Consider the following 10,388-nt stretch of genomic DNA (forward strand, 5'->3'; position numbering starts at 1 on the left):
ACAGAGCTGCAGGCTAGCATATGGAGAGAAGACTTTATGAGTGGGTTGGAACAAGATAGGAACTTTTTTCTAAGCCATGATGAAGAGATTGAATTTTCTTCTTAAAGTGACTATGAGACATGGGAAGTGTTTATGTAGGAAAGGGTTTATGCAGGGTAGTCATGTAATCAGATTTGATTTTGGAGATAAAACTGTGGTGGAGTGCATAGGATACATCAGAGTAAGTAAAAGCAAGGCGGAAGTCAGTTAGAAGTTACTGTAATAGTCTGGGTAAAAGGTGGTGAAGGCCCAAGATGTGGAAATATTTCTCGTTTTTTCTGCACCAAATTACTTCGGTTAAGAAGAGATGTTGCCTCATTTTACAGGTTAGACTATAGGTCTGCAAACTATTGCTTTCCTGCTTTTGTAAATCAGGTTTAACTGTAGTGGAACCACACCCATTCATGTATGTATTATTTATGATTGCTTTTACCCTGTAATGACAGTGCTGAGAAGTTGTGACAGGGACTAAGCCCTAAATTATTTATTATCTGGATCTTTAAGAAAAAGCTCACCCATCCCTGAATTAGACTGTACGGACAGGCATCAGCTGAACCACCATGCTTGTTCAGAAATACCTGTACCTGGCTACTTGCATAAAGGACAACTTTGAACCAACTAGTTCATATCTGTTATTACACCCCTGTTTAGCTCCCCTGTGTAGCAACATAGTAGTACTGGGAAGTATTCTTGTCTCCTCTGTGAATGGTCAGAGAGCAAGGGTGCAATTATCCAGTGTTTCACTAATGGAAGCTGTTTTACATAGCTTACATGTGGCTATATATGTCTGGCTTCTCTTAATTCAGGACTTTGTGTTTAATGGGGTGAATTGGCCCAAAATTTTTAAAAAGCATTTTTATTGATGGATCGATTTGCTGCATTGACTCTTAGTCATGTCATGCAAGATCTTTCACTGCTGCGTGTGGACTCGCTAATGGGGCTTGGTAGTTGCAGTGTAAAGCCTAATTGCTCTGTGGCATATGGGGTCTTGGTTCCTGGACAAAGCATTGAACCAGCATCTCCTGCGTTGCAAGGCAATTTCTTAACCACTAGACCACCAGGGAAATCCTGAGCCATAGTCCTTTAAATGACTAGTGCATTACCTGCCCTGTTGTCCCAGATTTCCAATGTACGGAGCCTATACTACAGGCTTCACGGGACAGTGCACAAAGCCTGTTTTTCTCTTTGGTCATGTATACATGAATGTGAATGTGAAGTCACTCAGTCATGTCTGACTCTTCGCAACCCCATGGACTGTAGCCTACCAGGCTCCTCTGTCCATGGCATTTTCCAGGCAATAGTACTGGAGTGGATTGCCATTTCCTTCTCCAAAGGATCTTCCTGACCCAGGGATTGAACCCAGGTGTCCCGTGTTGTAGACAGACGCTTTACCATCTGAGCCACCAGGGAAGTCATGCGTGTATACATGCATGCCCATATAAAGACACACACCCTGGACAGTTATGAACCTTGCTTTTCACATTTAATTATGCATTTTGGAGCTTGCTCCTTTTTACTAAACATTGTACTCATTGTACCAATAAAACTGGTATTTTCATCTTTGACTCTTAAACTGATTTAGATCTCAGAATGGAGAGGATGTGCAAAGTAGTAGCCTCCTCAAACCCCTATATAGGATATAAAGTCTGGAAAGTTCAGGACTGGCTGCTGGATATCCATTCAGGAGTCTAAATATTGCTCAAGGAGATTACGGATGCGGGTAAGGTTTGGAAGAGGTCTTTAGAAAGGGTGGGTCTTTCAGGTTTCTGATTACTATCTGTGACATCTTTACTGCTGGTAGTCACCGGTGTGTGGCTATTTTTGTTAGGCACAAGATATGGTAGCTAGGTTTTTGTTTTTTACCTTAGCAGCTGCACTAGGTATGAAATTCAGCAATTTTTGGTTTGAACAGTTTTTTTTTTTGGCATTGATAAGTAGAAACATCTTTGTTCTCCCTACATATTTTTTTGTAGGCCAGGATTTAGGAACATGGGTGTGCATGGTTCCTGCCTTTATATTATAAAGGGATTGGGAGCAGTCATTGATTGTCTCAAATCCTCTTCTTTAACTTCTTTTGCTCTGTAACCAGTTCTAGGGCCAAAGAAGGGGCAGTGTCAAGACCATCCCCTTGGAATCATGTGGTTTGTTCATTAGCTATTGAAGCCAATGCTCTTCCTCACTCAACATGGTCTGAAATTGACTTTTTTTTTTTGCCAAGTATGTGTGTGTTAGTCATTCAGTTGTGTCCGACGCTGTGCAACCCCATGGACTGTAGCCCGCCAGGCTCCTCTTTCCCTGGGATTCTCTAGGCAAGAATACTGGAGTGGGTAGCCATTTCCTTTTCCAGGGAAGTATGTCGCCTCCTGTTATGGTTGTAGATTTCATGGGCCCAGTCAGGAATTCAGACACAGGCAAAATTTTTGTTATTTAATCTGTAAAGAGGACTAGGAAGTCATCCTCTTAAGTTAGGTAGAAGAAAAACTCATGGAGTTGATGGAATTATTGTAATCTCATCTTTTTAAAAAGAAAAAGTTAAAAAAACCTTGTGTAGATCTCTGGGAATCAGGTTTGCTGAGACTTTCCAGAGGAACTGAGTAGGATTCAAAGCAGGCTTTCATCTGAAGTAGAAGCAAAAACAGGGGGAGACTGAAAGAAAAATAGTCATGTTGACTAGACTCAAGGAAGAAAAGAATTTCTTTAAAAAGTTGAGATTGAACCGCTTAAGATAGAAAGGAAAGGGAAAATGAGATATACTAGATCATAGGGTAAGGTTGGGGCCTTGGAAGCCAGGTAAGAAAGATCTGAAAGGAGGAAAGAGGTTGAGATCCTGGGGGCCAGTTGTTTCAGGAGGTTCTAGGTCAAATTCTCCTGTGCAGCCTCGATAAGCCCCTAAATCCCACTGTATATTTGATGATTCAGTCATCCCTTCTCTGTGGAGAAAGAAGGAAGTACTACACTGGGACAAATAGCTATTGTCCTCAAGAAGTCACATAAAAATTTGTGTGTATTTTCCCCAGAAGAGAAATTTTATATCATTACAACATATAAGCTATATATTATTGGCCATCTATTCAAAAACTGTGGTAGCTTCATCTTTGAGGTCAGTCTAGAAAAGCTACCTCAGATGGTTGACTATCATCATTGCTCATCATTTCTAGCCCAGGAAGTCTTACTAAGAGGACCAGGGCATGTCCAACCCACTGCCCTGCTTTGCAGCAATGGTCTGGTTGTACGTAGACCAGGCCTCCATGCTTACTTCCCTCAAGGGGCAGGAAGTCCAGGCTGTGTGGGTGTTTGGAGGCATTCATCTCACAAGCAAAAGACCAAAACCCATGAGCAGAATTGAAACGTTGAGTAGTCTGCGTAGAGTCAACAGAAGTCACCACTTTTGTTACCATAAAGTGGTGGTAACCAACCATGTATTGACTGGGTGTCTGGCTCAGTCAGTGGTTTGGACCTGCAGAGACAGGTCTGTGGTCACTATGACCCCTAGCTTTCTAAAATGTCTGCCTCCTAGACTATTTTAAAAGAAATACAGTTGGGTTTTGTTCAAAGTTGTTGGTAAGCACCTGAAATACCAGGCTAGGCTGTTAAAAAAGAGAAAAGGGAACATAGCCATGTTTACTGCTTGTCACAGGGGGACTAAGAGAGTTGGTTTTTAAGTTGTTCAGTCATGTTTCACTCTTTTGAGTCCCCATGCCTGCCAGGCTCCTCTGTCCATGGAGTTTCCCAGGCAAAAATACTGGAGTGGGTTGCCATTTGCTTCTGCAGGGGATCTTCCTGACCCAGGGGTTGGACCCGCGTCTTGAGTGTTGGCAGGTGGATTCTTTACAGTTGAGCCACATGGGAAGCCCACTACGAGAGCCGCTACATCTGAAAAGTGACCAGTTTACAGAGAGATTCAACAGAGGAGCATGATCAAGAACTGGGAGAACCCCCAGGGAGCCAGAAGTCCCTATTGTGAGAAGCTTATTAACGAGGAGTCAAAATAAAAGTTGTGGAGGAGACTGGGATGGCAAGGCTGCACTTCTGGGATGCAGTTGATCCTGGAAGACTAAGGATTTTAATCAGAATTAGAAGAGTTTCAGGGTGGCACAGAAATTGTAGGTGGGAATGCAGCTGTTGTTTATCCCTCCAGGGAAAGTTCCTGGGAAGTTTATATGGAAGGAAAGAGAGAAGAGATAGGGAGGGGGAGGAACACTAACTGGGACTAAGTGGTGAAACAATAGATTGTATGTGTGATAGTCACTCAGTCGCGTCCAACTCTTTGCGACCCCATGGACTAAAGCCCGCCAGGCTCCTCTGTCCATGGGGATTCCCCAGGCTAGAATATTGGAGTGGTTTGCCATGCCCTCCTCCAGGGGATCTTCCCAACCCAGGGATTGAACCCAGGTCTTCCACATTGCAGGCAGATTTTTTACCTTCTGAACCACCAGGGAAGCCCAGATTGTATGTAGTTCTGGGTTAATTGTTGTCTGGTGGGGAGGTATTTCCTGATGCAGGATTATCCAATTTAGGAAATAGAGGCTAGGCAAGATTAGTTTGGGCAGTTTTTTTTTTTTTTTTTCCAGACTGTTTGAGAAATCTTAGACTTTATTTCTTTTTATGGGGGCTCCCGGAAAATATGCAAGAATATGAAAAAAAGATAAATATCTGGGCTGGAGAGAAAAGGAAAAGGAAAGAAGGCTCTGGGATTTAGTCCTCCTACAGAAGAAATGGATTCAGCCTGGAATTAGGTTAAGAAAGGAAAGACCCAGCTCCACTGCCTACTGCAATGAGTAGGAGGTGGGCCACTAGAGGTCTATTCTGTTATTGCCAATGGAAGGAGGAGAAAGGTACATTTCTATGTTGCTGAGATAGCAAATGTTGTGCTCCCTTTTGGATTTCAAGGTGTCGGTTGGCTTCAAACTGGGAGTAGTAGAAAACCCAATTTGGCTTTGAATCAAGCAGGCTTCCCCAATCCAGTTTCACCATTTGTAAAAAAAAATACCTGGATTCACTTGTAAGCCTGAGTCTGTATCTTAGTTTGTTCAGAACTCAGTGTGGAGAGGGATCAGTTAGATTAAAAAGTATCCGACTTTCTGTATGTAGTCTCTGCCCTAAATTCTCTACATGGATCCTTTTATTTAAACTACATCAAGCTGGGCAATGAATAGAAGTGCCCTCACTGCATTGTGCTGAGGGATTGATGAGATTACTATGACTTCCTTGGTGGCTCAGACAGTAAAGAATCCATCTGCAATGCAGGAGGCCCAGGTTCGATCCCTGGGTCAGGAAGATCCCCTGGAGAAGGGAATGGCAACCCACTCCAGGATTCTTGCCTGGAGAATCCCATGGATGGAGGAGCCTGCCAGTCCAAGGGGTTGCAAAGAGTTGGACACTATTGAGTGACTAACACTGTTACTGGTGTTGTTAACCTTGACTTGATGGATGTGAGCCTCAGTGAACTCTGGGAGATGGCGATGGACAGGGAGGCCTGGCGTGCTACGATTCATGGGGTCGCAAAGAGTTGGACATGACTGAGCAACTGAACTGAACCTTGACTACTTGCTTAAGATGGTGTCTGTTATATTTCTCTACTGCAATGTAACTATTCTTCCCTTTTCATACTCCATTTGTTATAGACTGTTTGTGTGCTTACCCCAAACTTTGTATGTTGAAATCCTAACCTGAGAGAGCTAGCCATGTGAGGATACAAGTTTGCAGCCCAGATGAGGGCTCTTCTCAGAACTTGACCTTGATCTTGGACTTCCAACCTCCAGAACTGTGAGAAGTAAATTTCTGATGTTTATAAGCCACACAATCTGTGATTCTTGGTTAAAGAAACAGGACTGGACAAAGATACCCTGTGTGGTTGACATCAGCCTCATTTTACCGATGAAAAATGTGAGGCTTAGAGAGCTTCAGTCATTTGTATTGAAATTGGAATTAGGATGTAGATTGGACAATGCCAGAGTTTGTACTCTTACTGCCTTAAATCATATTGCTGGAGTATTATTAACTTGAACTCAGGGATCTATTCTGAGATGGGACCTTCTATACAGACACCTAGCTGTCCATGGCTTCCTCTTCTTGTGGCGGCTTTTAGGAGGAGCCATAGGTAGAGCTGCTCATAAGTGCTCCCTCTGGCCCTGACCTCTGTCTCAACATGGGCTTTTTTGAAAATTATCATCAGGAGCTACTTGGCATGGTTGTCCTCTTCAAACTCACAGGCTCATTAGAATGGAAAATGAGTCTTAAAAAAAAATCAAACGTGCACTGATATCCTCTTTTACTAGGCTGTGTTTGTCAGCTGGCATTGACACTGGTGAGGTCTAGAATATAGCAGATGAAATGATGTGACCAAGACCCCCTATTTCCTGGCATCAGGGGACTGATGATTGGGACAGAGCATCTCAGGAGAGAAAGCTGCCTGCCACATGCATCCATCCACTCGGTCATTCATTAAGTCAATCAGCTGGTCATACAACCAACTCTGACCATCATTTGTGCTAGATTCTGAGGACAGAAGGTAGGAGAAAACAGTGATAATAGTAATGGCAGTGGTAACAACAGTAGCAGCTAACACTTATTGGAGGCTTATTTTGTACCAGGCATTGTATTAAGAGATTTCATGTGCATTAATATAATCCACATTTAATGCATAGAATGGCTTGTAATTTGTCCAGAGTCACACAGCTTCATAAGTGGTAGAAATGAATAAGAACCTTATTTATTCTTGAGGAATTCATAATGAGTAGACTGACATGTAAAAAATTGCAGTGAACAGTATATTTTTGGAAAAAAGAGAATGGAAAGGTTTTTTAAAAATAAAAATATAGAGTCCTTTAGTTTAATATCCATTGGGTTTTCCAAGAGTCAACACCCTCGGACCTTTTTTCTGGACTTTGCAGTGTAAACATTCATTCCTCCCACCTCCTGCCCTTAATTCACCTGGGAATTTTTACTGTTATAGGTTATCTGCTAGCCTGAATTGCCCTTGGAATTCCAAGCTCACACCTGGGTATCCTGGACTAGGGAATGGACCCAGAGCAGCTTGCCTTGGTAATCTGGAGCAGGTAGACGGGCTGCATGGGGGAAGAAATGGAGTGACTCTTTGCTGTCTCCTCTATGCTGGGACCATCCATTACTGTGCCTGCCGGTACAGGCCAGAGACACTGCAGCTACTGAGAGGACTGCAGATGACTCCCGGTGTAACTTCTCTTAGCCAGCCCAAAGTGTGTTGCTGGCTCTTTCCTGGTTTGCCTGGCCTGACAGGGCCAAGGCACAGTTGGCATCCTTCTTGCTGAATCTCATTTAATTAGCTGTTTAATGACCATCATTCTTTTCCTTGTTGGGTTTCCTTAGTGGCTGAGTTGGTAAAGAATTCGCCTGCAATGCGGGAGACCGCCTGCAATGCGGGAGACCGCCTGCAATGCGGGAGACCGCCTGCAATGCGGGAGACCGCCTGCAATGCGGGAGACCGCCTGCAATGCGGGAGACCGCCTGCAATGCGGGAGACCGCCTGCAATGCGGGAGACCTGGGTTCGATCCCTGGGTCAGGAAGATCCCCTGGAGAAGGAAAGGGCCACCCACTCCGGTATCCTTGCCTGGAAAATCCCATGGACAGAGGAGCCTGGAGAGATGACTGAACTGCTGGAGGCCTTCAGGAGCCTTGATTCCTGTAAGGCAGTTCATATTGAGTCCAGCCTTGGTAGGCAAACCCTGATAGGCTGGGCGGCTGTACGTACAGACTGGGCGCTGTACGTACAGACTGGGCGGCTGTACGTGCACATTGATTGCCAAGCACCCATTTGCCCACTGTGGGTCTCTGAAATCCCAGATATGGAGATGGGATGGCAGTGTGGAGGTGGATGAGGGGTGGGTGGCTGTGGGCTGCTTTGTGACAAGTGCCCCCATTGTGTCTGCTTTGGAATGTACTATCCTGGAGCTAATGACACCTCTCCATTAAATTGCAGTTTTTGCTCTCAGCAGCTTTGCCCTATTGTCCAGGCCACTTGACCTGTCAAGCAGAGAGGAGAGGGTATGTGGGAAAGGAAAATTCCCTCCCGGCTCACAGGGAGAGAAAGGCTGCTTGCATTCTGAGGGGCCCTCAACTCTTCAGAGCTGGCTCGGCCTATCTCTAGACGTAATCAGATGCAAATAAAACAAAGCCTTGGCGCTCTGGCTCTGCAGTGTTCTCTATCTGCACCGTGAGTCACTGTGCCCATAGTAATGGCTTGCCTTGTAAGCTGCTATCAAGTGTGTGCGTGTTTTCCTTTTTGAGAGATGACAGTTCCCAAGTGAAAGGACACTTCAGCTCTGATAAAACTTTCCTTCTATTGTCTGAGTTTTGTGTTTGTTTTCTGGCAAAGCCCGCCGCTGCCTGAGCATTGTGTGCTGCGAAACATTTTCCATTTTTGTACAGCGAGGCCAGCCAGGGTCTTTGGGGGGTTCTTACTAGTATTGCCTGAAGCGAATACCACAGCTCAATAGCAATTTAATATTGTAATCAGGGAGCAAACTGTGCAGTTTGGGCACATTGTGATAATTATTAACTACATCTATTAGTGCTACGGTTCTAGTAACTAATATTTACAAAAGGTTCCCTGTGTAGGGGAGACCTTGCCCAGACACAAATGTCTGAGTTATTCCTAAGTGGTTGTCACGGGCCCTTTGAGCCAATGTTCATGTTCACTGTTTAAAGACGAAGCATCAATCCCGAGAAATCAGACTTCAGAAGGCCTGCTTCATGAATAACAAATTCTCAGGGCATAAGCCTATGCTGAGGTTTGGAACATTTTGTGAGTTTTGGGGAAAGCGTTCCTGGGGAAAAACATCCAAGATGTAAGTTGAGAGAGAGAATTGGAAGATAAAATTAAAAGGGAATATCATTTAATTGGTGTCACCAAGGAAAAGTCAAAAACATGTTCCCCTTTATGTGACAGTGAAGTAGCTTTGGAATATCAGTGAATCAGTGATGGATTACCTGGATGAGTTAACTGGGTGCAGTGGGCATTGGTGAGTGGCTTTGAGGGTGGATGCGGTTGCTTGCTACCGTATCTACCCTTTAGCCCAGAGATTCAACAAAGTCAGTTATGCAGGATCAGCGAAGCTGGTAAAGGCATGAGCCTTCTTTAAGTCTTGTAATTCTGCCACTGTTCAGATAATGTTACAAGACAACATGAGTGTGTCATATCTGTCATTTATAAAATAGCATCATATGTGTTTTCCCTGAATCTTCTTCAACATGTATTTGATGAACATAGTTCATTGCTAAATAGTATTCTGGGTAAAAAAAAATGGAAGAACTTTATGAACTTCAGAGAATTGTTCATTTACAAATGTGTTCATCTTTTTCATTATTCTTTTATTGTGCTCCTACTGTGGTATTGTTCTAGGGACTGAAGAGATACAGCATTGAAAAGGCAGATAACCCCCTGCTCCCAGGAAGCAGGGAGGAGACCCCAAATTTGTAAATGAATGAATAAATAAATATAAAATAATTACAGAGTGATAACTACTATGAAGGAATAAAGCAGCATTGGAGAGAAACTATAGGCTGGTCATGGAGGTCCTGTCTAAGCAGATGATAGTTAGCCAGAAGTCTGAAATGAGGAAAAAAAAACAAAAACAAAACCATGTCCCTTATTAGAAAGTGCTTCTTGAAAATCATTGATTTGTTATTCTATAGTGTTGGGTTTTTAATCTGTCATCTGTGAAATTCTTGAGCAATGTTTCTCAAAGTGTGTATAAGGATCATTTGTATCACAATAACTCTGGGTATTTGATTAAAATGCAGGTTCCTGGGCCCCATTCAAGAGCTACTTGGAATTTCTGGGGCAAGAAGGTCTTGGAATCTGTATATTAAAGCACTGCAATGAGAGTGATGGGCCTCTCCAGCTGTACACAAAATGTGCATGCTGAATATCAGATCTCAGAGACTCTTCCTTTCCTCTCTTACAGAAAAGTTAAGGAGCAGAAAAGGAATTCAGCCTTTCCCATGTCTCATTTCATCTACAGAGAGAAGGAATTTAAATATGGATTGGGGACAACACAGAGTCTCCAGGAACACATAGTAATTGCTATGGTAGGGATGTTACTTTTATGGGAGGGGGGAAGCTGTCAATAATTCTCTTTTCAGTGTCCTGTAGGCCTGGATCAGGAGGATCCAGGAACATCAGTGTGAAGGCTGTGTGGAGGTAAGAAGTATTGGGTTAAAGGCCAGTCTTACGCCTGGACCTTAGAAAGAAGTACACTCTCTTCCCTTCCTTGTGGTTGGTTGATAACACAGGATGCCTTCTGCTGAAGAAGTAGCTTCTGTTTCCCTGACAAGGCCAAACAAGATCAAGTAGGGTCCAGAAGTGGAA

Source organism: Ovis canadensis, chromosome 23 (assembly GCF_042477335.2).
Source record: "Ovis canadensis isolate MfBH-ARS-UI-01 breed Bighorn chromosome 23, ARS-UI_OviCan_v2, whole genome shotgun sequence".
NCBI lineage: Eukaryota > Metazoa > Chordata > Mammalia > Artiodactyla > Bovidae > Ovis > Ovis canadensis.